At 48.7% G+C, this 13,429-nt stretch overlaps 1 protein-coding gene across 4 annotated transcripts in view; it reads left to right on the top strand.

Moving 5' to 3' along the window:
* LOC119968782 (lebercilin-like protein) overlaps nt 1-13,429 on the top strand; it is a 155,846-nt gene that overhangs the window by 116,383 nt on the left and 26,034 nt on the right. The window lies entirely within an intron of this gene.

Raw genomic sequence — 13,429 nt, 5'->3', positions numbered from 1 at the left:
CGGAGGCGGATTTCCTGGGGAAAACAAACAGGTGGTCATGAGGGGTCTCGTTTGTGGCCGTGCAAAGGAGGGGCCTAATAGAGTGGAGTGCGTCGGGGAGGACCTCCTGCCAGTGGGAGACTGGGAGATTCCTAGACCGTAGGGCTAGGAGGACGGCCTTCCAGACCGTCGCGTTCTCCCTCTCCACCTGTCCGTTTCCCCGGGGGTTATAACTGGTAGTCCTGCTCGAGGCGATGCCCTTACTGAGCAGGTACTGACGCAGTTCGTCGCTCATGAACGACGAGCCCCGGTCACTGTGAACATACGTGGGGAAAGCAAACAGGGTGAAGACGCTATGTAGGGCTTTAATAACGGTGGCAGCGGTCATGTCGGGGCAGGGGATTGCAAACGGGAAGCGGGAGAACTCGTCAACGACATTGAGGAAATATGTGTTGCGGTTGGTGGCGGGGAGGGGCCCTTTGAAATCGATACTGAGGCGCTCAAAGGGCCGGGATGCCTTTACCAGCTGGGCCTTATCCAGTCGATAGAAGTGCGGCTTGCACTCCGCGCAGATCGGGTAGTCCCTGGTCATGGCTCTGACCTCTTCAGTGGAGTAGGCAGGTTGCGGGCCTTGGTGTAGTGGAGAAGCCGGGTGACCCCTGGGTGGCAGAGGACATCTTGGATAGCCCGGAGTCGGTCATCTTGTGGGCGGGCGCACGTGTCGCGGGACAGGGCATCTGGGGGCTCATTGAGCATCCCAAGACGATACACTATATCGTAATTATAGGTGAAGAGTTCGATCCTCCACCTCAAGATCTTATCATTCTTGCTTTTGCCCCGCTGCGTATTATCGAACATGAAGGCTACCAATCGTTGGAGGGTGATGAGGGTAAACCTCCTACCAGCAAGGTAGTGCCTCCAGTGCCGCACGGCTTCCACGATGGCCTGGGCTTCTTTTTCGACCGAGGAGTGTCAAATTTCAGACGCGGTGAGGGTGCGTGAAAAAAATGCTACTGGCCTGCCTGCCTGATTGAGGGTAGCAGCAAAGGCGACCTCTGATGCATCGCTCCACACCTGGAAGGGGACGGACTCATCCACCATGCGCATTGCGGCTTTGGCGATGTCCGCCTTGATGCAGCTGAAGGTCTGGCAGGCCTCAGCCGCCAGTGGGAAGATGGTGGCCTTGATTAGTGGGCGGGCTTTGTCCGCATAGTTGGGGACCCACTGGGCATAATAGGAAAAGAACTCGAGGCACCTTTTCAGGGCCTTGGGGCAGTGGGGAAGGGGGAGTTGCAGGAGGGGGCGCATACGGTCAGGGTCGGGTCCAAGAACCCCGTTTTCCACGACGTAGCCGAGGATGGCTAGTCTGGGTGTGCGGAAAATGCATTTCTCCTTGTTGTACATGAGGTTTAGGGTTTGGGCAGTTTGGAGAAATCTCTGGAGGTTGGCGTTGTGGTCCTGCTGATCATGGCCACAGATGGTGGCGTTGTCCAAGTACGGAAATGTGGCCCGCAGCCCGTACTGGTCCACCATTCGGTCCATGGTTCTTTGAAAGACCGAGACCCCGTTTGTGACGCCGAAGGGGACCCGAAGGAAGTGGAAAAGGCGGCCGTCTGCTTCAAAAGCCGTGTAGTGGCGGTCCTCTGGGCGGATTGGGAGCTGGTTGTACACAGACTTCAGATCCACCGTGGAGAACACCCGGTAGTCTGCGATCTGATTAACCATATCTGCAATCCGGGGAAGTGGGCACGCATCGAGTTGCGTGTACAGGTTTATGGTTTCGCTGTAATCTACAACCATCCGGTTCTTTTCCCCGGTCCTGACGACCACCACCTGAGCCCTCCAGGGGCTATTGCTGGCCTCGATGATCCCCTCCTGCAAGAGATGCTGGACCTCGGACCTGATAAAAGACCTGTCCGGAATGCTATACCGCCTGCTTCTGGTGGCGACTGGCTTACAGTCGGCGGTGAGATTTGCGAAGAGCGGGGGAGGGTCGACTTTTAGTGTCGCGAGGCTACATACGGTGAGTGGGGGTAGGGGCCCGCCGAATTTCAGAGTTAGGCCCTTGAGGTTACACTAGAAATCCAGTCTCAACAGGAGAGGAGTGCAGAGGTCGGGGAGTACATATAGCTTAAAATCGGTGTACTCGGCGCCCTGTACCAGGAGGTTTTAAACTAATGTGGCAGGGGGGTGGGAACCAGATTAGGAAGTTAGAGGTCAGTAAAGAGGCAGCAACTAAAGCCAGTAAGGTACTAGATAATAAACTCAATGTGACTAAGGGGAAGAGTAGACAGGGAAGAGATGATGAACGCAAAGGGACAGGTGGTCTGAGGTGCATTTGTTTTAATGCGAGAAGTGTAGCAGGTAAGGCAGATGAATTTAGGGCTTGGATTAGTACCTGGGAATATGATGTAATTGGTATTACTGAGACTTGGTTGAGGGAAGGGCAGGACTGGCAACTGAATATCCCAGGGTATAGATGCTTCAGGAGGGATAGAGAGGGAGGTAGATGGGGTGGAGGAGTTGCATTACTAGTCAGAGATGATATCACAGCTGTGATTAAGGAGGACACGATGGAGGATTCGAGCACTGAGGCAATATGGGTGGAGCTAAGATATAGGAAGAGTGCAGTAACATTGTTGGGGCTTTACTACAGGCCTCCCAAAAGTGAGCATGAAGTAGAGGTACAAATATCCAGACAGATTATAGAAAAATGTAGGAGTAATAGGGTGGGTGTGATGGGAGATTTTAACTTCCCCAACATTGAATGGGATTCGTGTAGTGTTGGAGGCGTAGATGGAGCAGTGTCTGTAAGGAGCATCCAGGAGAGTTTTTTAGAGCAGTATGTAAATAGTCCAACTCGGGAAGGGGCCATACTGGACCTGGTATTGGGGAATAATCCAGGCCAGGTGGTTGAAGTTTCAGTCGGTGATTACTTTGGGAATAGCGATCACAATTCCGTAAGTATTAGAATACTCATGGACAAGGACGAGAGTGGTCCTAAAGGAAGAGTGCTAAATTGGGGAAAGGCAGAGTATAACAAAATTCAGCAGGAGCTAGGGAATGTGGATTGGGAGCAGCTGTTTAAGGGTAAATCCACATTTGAAATGTGGGAGTCTTTTAAGGAAAGGTAGATTAGAGTGCAGGACAGACATGTCCCTGTGAAAATGAGGGATAGAAATGGCAAGATTAGGGAACCATGGATGACGGGTGGAATTGTGAGACTAGCTAAGATGAAAAAGGAAGCAGACATAAGATCGAGGCAACTCAAAACTGATGAAGCTTTGGAGGACTATCGGAAAAGTAGGACGAATCACAAACGCGCAATAAAGAGGGCTAAAAGGGGTCATGAAATATCTTTGGCTAACAGGGTTAAGGAAAATCCCAAAATCCCGAAGCCTTTTATTTGTATATAAGGAGCAAGAGGGTAACTAGAGAAAGCATTGGCCCACTCAAAGACAAAAGAGGGAATTTATGTGTGGAGTCAGAGGAAATGGGCGAGATTATTAATGAGTACTTTGCATCGGTATTCACCAAGGAGAGGGACAGGACGAATGTTGAGGCTAGGGATGGATGTTTAAATACTCTAGGTCAAGTTGTCATACAGAAGGGGTAAGTTTTGGGTATTCTAAAAGACATTAAGGTGGACAAGTCCCCAGGACCGGATGGGATCTAGCCCAGGTTACTGAGGGTAGCGAGGGTCGAAATAGCTGGGGCCTTAACAGATATCTTTGCAGCATCCTTGAGCACGGGTGAGGTCCCGGAGGACTGGAGAATTGCTAATGTTGTACCTTTGTTTAAGAAGGGTAGCAGGGATAATCCAGGGAATTATAGACCTGTGAGCTTGACGTCAGTGGTAGGCAAACTGTTGGAGAAGATACTGAGGGATAGGATCTATTCACATTTGGAAGAAAATAGACAGTGATAGGCAGCATGGTTTTGTGCAGGGAAGGTCATGTCTTACAAACCTAATAGAATTCTTTGAGGAAGTGACAAAGTTAATTGATGAGGGAAGGGCTGTAGATGTCATATACATGGACTTTAGTAAGGCATTTGATAAAGTTTCCCATGGCAGGTTGATGGAAAAAGTGAAGTCGTATGGGGTTCAGGCTGTACTAGCTAGATGGATAAAGAACTGGCTGGGCAACAGGAGACAGAGTAGTGGTGGAAGGGAGTGTCTCAAAATGGAGAAGGGTGACTAGTGGTGTTCCACAGGGATCCGTGCTCGGATCACTGTTGTTTGTGATATACATAAATTACCTGGAGGAAGGTATAGGTGGTCTGATTAGCAAGTTTGCAGATGATACTACAGTTCTGGTCGCCACATTACCAGAAGGATGTGGATGCTTTAGAGAGGGTGCAGAGGAGGTTCACCAGGATGTTGCCTGGTATGGACGGTGCTAGCTATGAAGAAAGGTTGAGTAGATTAGGATTGTTTTCGTTGGAAAGACGGAGGTTGAGGGGGAACCTGATTGAGGTCTACAAAATTCTGAGAGGTATGGACAGGGTGGATAGCAACAAGCTTTTTCCAAGAGTGGGGGTGTCAATTACAAGGGGTCACGATTTCAAGGTGAGAGGGGGAAAGTTTAAGGGAGATGTGCGTGGAAAGTTTTTTACGCAGAGGGTGGTGGGTGCCTGGAATGCTTTGCCAGCGGAGGTGGTAGAGGTGGGCACGACAGCATCATTTAAGATGCATCTAGACAGATATATGAACGAGCAGGGAGCAGAGGGAAATAGACCTTGGAAAATAGGAGACAGTTTAGATAAAGAACATAAGAACATAAGAACTAGGAGCAGGAGTAGGCCATTTGGCCCCTCGAGCCTGCTCCGCCATTCAATTAGATCATGGCTGATCTTTTGTGGACTCAGCTCCACTTTCCGGCCCGAACACCATAACCCTTAATCCCTTTATTCTTCAAAAAACTATCTATCTTTACCTTAAAAACATGTAATGAAGGAGCCTCAACTGCTTCACTGGGCAAGGAATTCCATAGATTCACAACCCTTTGGGTGAAGAAGTTCCTCCTAAACTCAGTCCTAAATCTACTTCCCCTTATTTTGAGGCTATGCCCCCTAGTTCTGCTGTCACCCGCCAGTGGAAACAACCTGCCCGCATCTATCCTATCTATTCCCTTCATAATTTTAAATGTTTCTATAAGATCCCCCCTCATCCTTCTAAATTCCAACGAGTACAGTCCCAGTCTACTCAACCTCTCCTCATAATCCAACCCCTTCAGCTCTGGGATTAACCTAGTGAATCTCCTCTGCACACCCTCCAGCGCCAGTACGTCCTTTCTCAAGTAAGGAGACCAAAACTGAACACAATACTCCAGGTGTGGCCACACTAACACCTTATACAATTGCAACATAACCTCCCTAGTCTTAAACTCCATCCCTCTAGCAATGAAGGACAAAATTCCATTTGCCTTCTTAATCACCTGTTGCACTTGTAAACCAACCTTCTGTGACTCATGCACTAGCACACCCAAGTCTCTCTGAACAGCGGCATGCTTTAATATTTTATCGTTTAAATAATAATCCCGTTTGTTGTTATTCCTACCAAAATGGATAACCTCACATTTGTCAACATTGTATTCCATCTGCCAGACCCGAGCCCATTCACTTAACCTATCCAAATCCCTCTGCAGACTTCCAGTATCCTCTGCACTTTTCGCTTTACCACTCATCTTAGTGTCATCTGCAAACTTGGACACATTGCCCTTGGTCCCCAACTCCAAATCATCAATGTAAATTGTGAACAATTGTGGGCCCAACACGGATCCCTGAGGGACACCACTAGCTACTGATTGCCAACCAGAGAAACACCCATTTATCCCAACTCTTTGCTTTCTATTAATTAACCAATCCTCTATCCATGCTACTACTTTACCCTTAATGCCATGCATCTTTATCTTATGCAGCAACCTTTTGTGTGGCACCTTGTCAAAGGCTTTCTGGAAATCCAGATATACCACATCCATCGGCTCCCCGTTACCTACTGCACTGGTAATGTCCTCAAAAAATTCCACTAAATTAGTTAGGCATGACCTGCCTTTAACGAACCCATGCTGCGTCTGCCCAATGGGACAATTTCTATCCAGATGCCTCGCAATTTCTTCCTTGATGATAGATTCCAGCATCTTCCCTATTACCGAAGTTAAACTCACTGGCCTATAATTTCCTGCTTTCTGCCTACCTCCTTTTTTAAACAGTGGCGTCACGTTTGCTAATTTCCAATCCACCGGGACCAACCCAGAGTCTAGTGAATTTCGGTAAATTATCACTAGTGCATCTGCAATTTCCCTAGCCATCTCTTTTAGCACTCTGGGATGCATTCCATCAGGGCCAGGAGACTTGTCTACCTTTAGCCCCATTAGCTTGCCCATCACTCCCTCCTTAGTGATAACAATCCTCTCAAGGTCCTCACCTGTCATAGCCTCATTTCTATCAGTCGCTGGCATGTTATTTGTGTCGTCCACTGTGAAGACCGACCCAAAAAACCTGTTCAGTTCCTCAGCCATTTCCTCATTTCCCATTATTAAAACTCCCTTCTCATCCTCTAAAGGACCAATATTTACCTTAGCCACTCTTTTTTGTCTTATATATTTGTAAAAACTTTTACTGTCTGTTTTTATATTCTGAGCAAGTTTACTCTCATACTCTATCTTACTCTTCTTTATAGCTTTTTTAGTAGCTTTCTGTTGCCCCCTAAAGATTTCCCAGTCCTCTAATCTCCCAGCAATCTTTGCCACTTTATATGCTTTTTCCTTCAATTTGATACTCTCCCTTATTTCCTTAGATATCCACGGTCGATTTTCCCTCTTTCTTCCGTCCTTCCTTTTTGTTGGTATAAACCTTTGCTGAGCACTGTGAAAAATCGCTTGGAAGGTTCTCCACTGTTCCTCAACTGTTCCACCATAAAGTCTTAGCTCCCAGTCAACCTTAGCTAGTTCTTCTCTCATCCCCTTGTAATCTCCTTTGTTTAAACACAAAACACTAGTATTTGATTTTACTTTCTCATCCAAAGGAACTGGATCGGCGCAGGCTGGGAGGGCCGAAGGGCCTGTTCCTGTGCTGTAATTTTCTTTGTTCTTTGTATTGCTAGGGTTGTGGTAGTGCACCCCCGGATCTGCACCGAGTGCGACCCAGAAGCGAGGGAGATGGTTTGGTGCGCCGGGAAGATTTGGAGCGAGCAGCATCTTACCATGTCTGGATGAATAAAGCTCTCCATGCTCCCAGAGTCGAACAGGCAAGGTGTTTCATGTCCATTTACCCGGACAGTCATCATGGAGTTCCGGAGGTGTTTGGGTCGTGACTGGTCCAGGGTGACCACCCTGAGTTGCGGGTAACCGGCGTGGTCAGAGGTGCTGGGATGGTCCCAAGATGGCTGCCCATCGGTCGCACGTGTCGGGCGCGTTGCAGATCGCGGGCAAGATGATGGCCCCCGTCGGTCGCATGTGTTGGTGGCGAGGAAGATGGCGTGCAAGATGGCGGCCCCCACGAGTCACACGTGGTGGGCTGCGGGGGCGAAGATGGCCAAGATGCGGCCCTGTGAGTCGCACATATTGTGCGGGCTTGGAGATGGCTGCCCCCACGGACAGGACGTGGTCGATGACACATCCGGGGGCGGAGCCAGCAGGCAAGCTGCTATACTGTGGAATCTGCGGGCCTGTGAGTCTGAGGGTCAAAGAACAGGGAACAAAGAAAAGTACAGCACAAGAACAGGCCCTTCGACTCTCCAAGCCCATGTCGACCATGCTGTCCATCTAAACTAAAATCTAAAATCGGACCTGCGATTTTGAGGGTTTGGACCTGGCCAGGCAAACCTTAACAAAATGTCCGTTTTTTCCACAGTCGCTGCAGTTCGCGTTCCGGGCCGGGCAGCACTGCCTGGGGTGCTGATGCTGGCCGCAGAAATAGCAGGGTAGCAGCACACCCCCCCCCCCCCCCCCAGGCGGGCAGCCGCGTGGCACAGGCCTGGGATACTCTTCGATCGGGGGTCCACGAGGGGTTCGCATGATCAGACGGGAACGCGTCGAGGCTTTGGAACGCTACTTCTAGGGAGGAGGCGACCTTTACTGTCTCTCCCAGGTCCAGGGCACCCTTCTCGAGTAGGCGCTGTCTCACGTAGTTGGACCTGACTCTAGTCACGTAGGCGTCCCGGACTGTGAGGTCCATATGTTGAGTGGCCGTAACAGCCTGGTTAGTTGCAACTTTGCGCAAGGACTTTGATGTCGCGTAGGTACTCCTCCAGCGATTCCCCGGGGGGGTTGGCAGCGAGTAGTGAGGAGATGCCACGCGTACAACTCGTTCACTGGCCTTACGTATAGGCGCTTCAGTATCGCGAGGGCTTCTGCATAAGTGGAGGCTTCCTTGAGTTGTGCAGAGATTCGATGGCTCACCCGGACGTGGGGGAGGCTCAGCTTCTGATCGTCGGAGACGGAAGGCAAGGAGGAGGTGACGAGGTAGGCCTCGAAACAGCGGAGCCAGTGCAAAAAAAATCCCTTTGGCCTCTGCGGCTTGTGGGTCGAGTTCCAGTCAGTCAAGTTTGAGGGCCGATTCCATTGTGGTGCTGTAGTCGATTAAATTGATGCGACCATCAATTCACGCGAAACAGAGTGTAGATGTAAACTGTGGCTTTAATCGACTAGAACAGTGCGTGCCTGCGACTGCTCTGCTACTGAGAGCCGCCTACAGGGCTGCTGCTCTTTATACCTCCCCTCAAGGGGAGCCAGGGGCGGAGCGCACAAAGGCACCAACATGATACATCACAGGTAATACCTTACAATGGTCCATAGGTGGAGCCCTCATGGGCAACAGCATGGTATAGTTACATATATGGTGAATGGTTACTGCAATACTTTCACCACACTGCTAAAAAAAGACATTTTGTTGAAGCTTTTCATATTGCACTCACCAGGACAATCGCACTCATCAGGAAATGCCAAGGGAAACTTTATACTGTATGAGAAGAGGGTGCTGATTGGTTGGCAAGTGGACACTGATTGGTAGAGGTATTGCCATGGAGAATGTACCACTTGATGGTGACTGATGGTCAATTTAAATCAGGCAGCTTGACTGTGATTGCCCTGTGGAATGAACCACTGAATGGCCATCACTCAATTTGTTGAGCTGAAACAGGCACAATGTGTGCATATGTTCATCCTGTTTGCAAAGAACAAGGCCCTAGAACTTGCAAATGCACCACACTACTGACTGACAATTGGCTCAGCCTGGTCAATACCTGTTTGGAGGAAGTTCTGACTCCTGCATAGCTGATTGCCAGACAAACAACACAGCAACACCCTGAATCTGAGAGTGATGACCGAGAGGTGACGTTGCTGTGACTTTGGTATACACATGGATTTTGAACCCTCATGTTTACAGATAATGACCTGGAAATTATGGGAATCGCACATCCTGCAGTGAAAGCCGTGAATCGGATTTTTTTTAATGGAATAAAAATCAGTTCCGCGACAGAATCGGGAAATGCAGTTGGGTGGAGAATCGGTTTTAAAGCCAAAATCATGATGGGCGCCAGTTTCACGCCAAATTGCAATTCTCCGGAGCCTCGACAGCAGCATCAATGCATTCCAGAATGAACATACAGTAAACGCCTTTGGCGTATCATTAGCGGGCCTGACCCGGTATTCTCTGGGGCCCCTATTGGGGAGATTTACAAATGACGAGGTTCACTTATGCTTTTAAAAGTCGTGAAACAGGCACCGTGGCTGCTGGGGGAAGAGAGAGGGGGTACAGAAAGTGTCCAACATCGCCATAGTTTGCTGTTAGTTGTGCCGCTGACTGGGGGGCTTCTGCCAGGGCCGGAGGAGCAGAAAGGAGTGGCCAGGACATGGGCTGTAGGGTCAGGGTGGATGGGCATGAAGCACTATTGCCACGGCCTGCAAAGCAGCTATGCAGCTGCACACGCCGGTGACTACCCACTGTAAACTTGGGGCCACAGGTCATATGGGTGTCCCCACAGGGCACCCCCCCAGGTGCCCTCTAGCCCCAGCCGACTCATCAGCGGGATGGACGCGCCTCAGCACAACCAGTGCCATCATGTTGGCTGGGATCAGTGTGTGTGGGGATCGTAATGTGTATGTGCGGCTGCAGCTTGTCAGCCTCGCAAGTGTCAATTATGGACCCGGTGAATCCCGCGCCATTTCTCATTGGAATCGATTGTGTTGCACGTGGCACTGGTGCTAACCCTTCCACTATCACTGAATCGGTCCAGGTGCGGCACCGGGTTTGCTGCCATGGAAGTCCATGAATCCTTGCATTAACACTTTGTCTCAGGAACAGAGAATCCCGCTGCATATGTTTACAGAACAAATTACTGGAAATTTGTTTTGAAGAAAGCGCTATGATGCCAGCAAGGCAATAATAATAATAATTATTAGTGTCACAAGTAGGCTTACATTAACACTGCAATGAAGTTACTGTGAAAATCCCCAGGTCGCCACATTCCGGCGCCTGTTCGGGTACACAGAGGGAGAATTGAGAATGTCCAATTCACCTAACAAGGGATTTGTCTTTCGGGATTTATGGGAGGAAATCGGAGCACCCGGAAGAAATGCACACACAGGGAGAACGTGCAGACTCCGCACAGACAGTTACCCAAGCCGGGAATTGAACCTGGGACCCTGGCGCGGTGAAGCAACAGTGCTAACCACTGTGCTACCGTGCCGCCCAGCTTGCAACATCCTGAACATTAGGCCCTAATGTCTTATTGTCAACTGCCCCTCGATTCAATGATGGTGTCTACTCAGGATCATGAGTTACACCTTGGGTATTCATGTGACTGAACAGGCCAATTCTTGACCCGCAGATCCATGACACATGGTGCAGGACATCCCATGAGGTAACTTCATTGCAGTGTTTATGTAATCCTACTTGTGACAATAATATAAGATTATTATTATGATATTGGTATCCTGAATGTAGGATTTGTTTCCTTTCCTTTTCTGCAACTGCTTTACCTCATCATCAGGGTATTTTGGCTGGAAGCATGATGCAGCTTGATGGACAAGTTTACACCACTTTAAGTGAGTGGTAGCACGATTCTCTGTCATTAACATTATTGGTGCCACACTTCAAGGGTAGCTTCAGAATATATTTGTAGCATTTTCTTTGTCCTTCCCTGGAACACCAGCCATTTGAAAGTTGAGAAAATAGGAGCCGATTGGTGGGACACTGCCGGCAGCACGGTAGCATTGTGGATAGCACAATCGCTTCACAACTCCAGGGTCCCAGGTTCGATTCTGGCTTGGGTCACTGTCTGTGCGGAGTCTGCACATCCTCCCCGTGTGTGCGTGGGTTTACTCCAGGTGCTCCGGTTTCCTCCCACAGTCCAAAGATGTGCAGGTTAGGTGGATTGGCCATGTTAAATTGCCCTTAGTGTCCCTTAGTGTTAGGTGGGGTTACCGGGTTATGGGGATAGGGTGGAGGTGTTAACCTTGGGTAGGGAGCTCTTTCCAGGAGCCGGTGCAGACTCGATGGGCCGAATGGCCTCCTTCTGCACTGTAAATTCTATGATCTATGATCCTGAAATAGTATCCAGTCCATTGTGGCTGATTTTGCAGGAGTTTGAATTGAATGCTTGCGGAGGACATTAGCGTTTGTTCCAATGGTCGATCTCCTTAACCAATGAGATTGAAGGATAGGGTAAGAAACAAAGTTTATAAAATTAATGGACTTGGATGCAGAAAGGGAATGAATTAACGGATGCAGAGAGAAAAAGAGACAGAAAGGAAACATTAAAAAAATTAAAATACTTTAAACTTAAGAAACCCATCTCTAGACAGATACCCTGCTCTAAGGCGGCATTGGTAACCCTGGATTTTCATGTGTTGATCCAGGTTAGACTTAGCACGGTATTGCAGTGGTTTTCTGTTACTTGGAGTGGGACTCAAACACAGAGTTGCTGGCTCAGAGGTAGGGGCACTACCACTGTGCCACAAGACAGACGCCAAGAATGTGCATTATGTTGGATAGAACCATAGAATCGCTACAGTGCAGAAGGCCATTCGGCCCATCGGCTTTGCATCCTAAACAGACCCACTCCTTTGCCCTATCCCGTAACCCCATCTAACCTGCACATCCCTGGATACTAAGGGCAATTTAGCATGGCCAATACACCTAATCCCCACATCTTTGGACTGCGGGATGAAACCAGAACTGCCGGTGGAAACCCACGCAGACATGGGGAGAACATGCAAACTCCACACAGAGTCACCCGAGGTCGGAATTGAACCCAGGTCTGTGGCACTGTGAGGCAGCAGTGCTAACCACTGTAACAATATTGCAACAACATGCATTTTAATATTTGCTTAATCTTAACTTTCATTAATATAAAAATACATAAAGCACAATAGGTGATGATTACTTCCATTCTGAAACACACAAACATTGATCTGGATATGATCACTGAATCTTATACTGATTTATAAAATACACACTGCTAGAGTAACCATCATTGACTGGAAGTTCACAAGGACTCAAAAATGCAATGCAGAGTAATCAAATATGTTGACGATATCAAACTTGGAGGGGCAATGGAATAGGAGGAAACAGTGAGTTGGCAAGAATAGTTAGGTTGCATATCAATAATAATATTAGTAATAATAATTAATAATCGCTTATTGTCACAAGTAGGCTTCAATGAAGTTACTGTGAAAAGCACCTAGTCACCACATTCCAGCACCTGTTCGGGGAGGCCGATATGGGAATTGAACCCACCATGCTGGCCTTGTTCTACATTACAAGCCAGCTATTGAGCCCACTGTGCTAAATCAGCAAGTTAAATCTGTTTCAGACAAACACAAATTGCAAATAGCATGAGAAAATCAGCCACATGGTGACGGGATAGTTATGGATGAGGTAGAAAGAAACTTAGAAGTCTTAATAGATTCAATGATTTGTATGTCTAATATATGCAGAATGGCAACCAACAAAACCAAAACAGTTAAAAAGAAACAGCGTCTTGATCCCTGGAGCCCCCGACACAACCCCTGATCTCCCCATGCCCCAACTCACTGTGTGGTCTCTGTCCCCCTTCCCCCCCACCCTTCCTGACACGTGCACAGAGCAACCCCGACCCAATCACCGCTGGGCAAAAAATGCCAGCTTGGCACCTTGGTAGTGCCCCATCAGTTGGCAGTGCCACCCAGGCACCTTGGCACTGCCAGGCTGGCACTGCCAGGGTGCCACCCTGTCCAGAGGGCAAGCACCTGGGGGTCTCCAATCATTTTCAATGGTAAATCGAAACTGCCTACCGTGGTCCTCAACCACTTCAACAGGTATTCTCATTATCTCCTGATCCCATCCCCTCTCTCAACCTTATGCCTTCCCCAATAACTAGCCCAAAATCTGATGTGTTGGGTGCTCTGGATCCGTGAAACACATACAGGCCACCAACACTTAAAATAGTACAACACTATTTTATTAA

This window comes from Scyliorhinus canicula, chromosome 7 (genome assembly GCF_902713615.1).
Source record: "Scyliorhinus canicula chromosome 7, sScyCan1.1, whole genome shotgun sequence".
NCBI classification, from domain to species: domain Eukaryota; kingdom Metazoa; phylum Chordata; class Chondrichthyes; order Carcharhiniformes; family Scyliorhinidae; genus Scyliorhinus; species Scyliorhinus canicula.
The sequence above is the reverse complement of the archived record's forward strand: the minus strand, read 5'-3'. Positions and strand labels throughout refer to the sequence as shown.